The sequence below is a fragment of the Callospermophilus lateralis genome, unplaced genomic scaffold (genome assembly GCF_048772815.1).
Source record: "Callospermophilus lateralis isolate mCalLat2 unplaced genomic scaffold, mCalLat2.hap1 Scaffold_286, whole genome shotgun sequence".
NCBI lineage: Eukaryota > Metazoa > Chordata > Mammalia > Rodentia > Sciuridae > Callospermophilus > Callospermophilus lateralis.
In genome coordinates this window covers 179,805-181,682 of record NW_027513546.1, presented here as the reverse complement: position 1 = coordinate 181,682, position 1,878 = coordinate 179,805, and the positions used below count along the sequence as shown (strand labels likewise).

The following is a 1,878-nucleotide window of genomic DNA, read 5'->3' as shown; positions in this document are numbered from 1 at the left end:
TGATTTGTTTTTGGGTCTCGGGAATTCACTCTCTAATATGATTAAATATTAAGACAATAATAACTGGGAGGCAGGGAGTGGTGTGGGACCTGTGGCTAGGGTAAGGAGAGGTGGCCCTGGAATGGACAAGCCAGGGATGAGCCTGAACCTCAGCAGCAGCATGGGGTGGTGATAGCAGCGTGGGGCTGCCCCTACCTGGAGGTGGCAGGAGAGGCTGGGCCTTTGTCACACTGTGCAAGTAGCCAGGGACTGAGCCTCAGACCAGAAAGGAATTGTGGAGAACTCCAGTGAAGAAATGGATGAGTGTAATCATGGAATCTCCTTGCAGAGCCTCACCACCTGCTCTCCTTAATAACTAGAGAGCAGATTATGGGAGGAAGAAAAGATGTCACCATGAAGCTTAAACAGTGAGTTGTGCTGTTAGCAATATTCATTGTCATCCTTATCTTCACGAAAGTTTTCCTGTTTGACAATTTAGATACATGAGCTGACAACCAGGAGGACCAGAGGCCTTTTCACGGAATGATGACTGGCTTGCATGTAGAGTTGTCACCCAAGCTGGACCACACCTTGCAAACTCCATGGGAGATTGCAGCCCAGTGGGTGGTGCCTCTAGAAGTGTACCCTGAAGAGACACTGGAGCTGGGAACAATCATGCACACCATGGCCACCAAAAAAACCATTAAAGCCATGTGGGTTATAAAGGGACAAAGCTGAAAGCCTTACTGGTACTTGAAGAAGGACAAAAAATGGTCTTCAAACCTAAGTGGAAGAGCTGACACTATGTGATGAAAGGGAAGCCATATGCTGGTTTGGAAGACACAATGCAGAGGTAAAGGCCTTTCATTTGGACAAGATTTGGGGTTTCCATTGATTCTGGGTTTTCCCTTAGTTGTTGGCAGGTTTGTTAATTTGTGGACAGAGATCAAGCCTGTTGCTTTGGAGCAGCTGTTGAGGACCTTCCTAGCTGTAGGAAATAATACTTGTTTCTATGGGAAGTGCTATTACTGCCAAGAAATAGATACAGCTTGTGTGGATGAAGACTCAGGGAGGGAACTATCACACTTTGGCATCCAGAGGTGTGGCCTCTGGAGAAACACTGAGACCCCTGGGGCAGGACTTATCCAGAAGGCAAATTGGCCAGATGGAAGTATGCTGAGAGCTACTGTGACTCTTGTGAAGAAAACATCCTCATATGACTCAGGCCCACACATTGACACCTCCGTATTCGTTTACCTGATTGACAAGGCTGAGTGCCATCACTATGAGAACTTTCAAGATGATGAAGATGATAGTGTGTTCATCATTCTTTATAAAGCTGAAAGCTTTGGGCACCCCTCATTGGTTGAGAGAAGCATCCTTGCCTCTTTCTATCAGAGTTGCATCATTAGGTTTTCTACTTGGAACAGACTGAACTACCTAATGATTGGAGTGTTAAAGTCTGAATTAAAATCAGCCATGGCCTATGATCCCATCTCTTATGTGATCTCTGAATCTCACCTGGATGCTGTGGACCAGCAACTCCTGAGTGTCCTGGCTACTGTGCAGCAGTGCCATGACCAGTTTGGGATGGACACTGTACTGATAGAAGTCAGGATGCCTCTCTCCCACTTGTAACTCTCAACATGAAATAAGTAAAACATTTTTACAAAGGTAGGAAAATAGAAAAATCAATTCCAAATGGTAGAAGATGGCTTGGAAGTGGCCAGTAGCAAGTATTGGAGGTAGAAGACATGGTGGCCTTGGGTGTCTTTGTTTTTATTTTTGTTGTTTATTTGTTTATTTTTTTTTTTCCTGTCGTGGAAGCTAAAGCAAAGTCCTCAAGTGTCAGAGTATGGGATGTTCCTATGGAAATATCTTTCTGGCTCTTTAGCAGTT

At 44.9% G+C, this 1,878-nt stretch overlaps 1 pseudogene; it reads left to right on the top strand.

Annotated features, from left to right (window-relative positions):
• The first annotated feature begins 393 nt into the window (after positions 1-393).
• On the top strand, positions 394-1,617 carry LOC143388138 (glycosaminoglycan xylosylkinase pseudogene; annotated as a pseudogene).
• Positions 1,618-1,878: the final 261 nt, after the last annotated feature.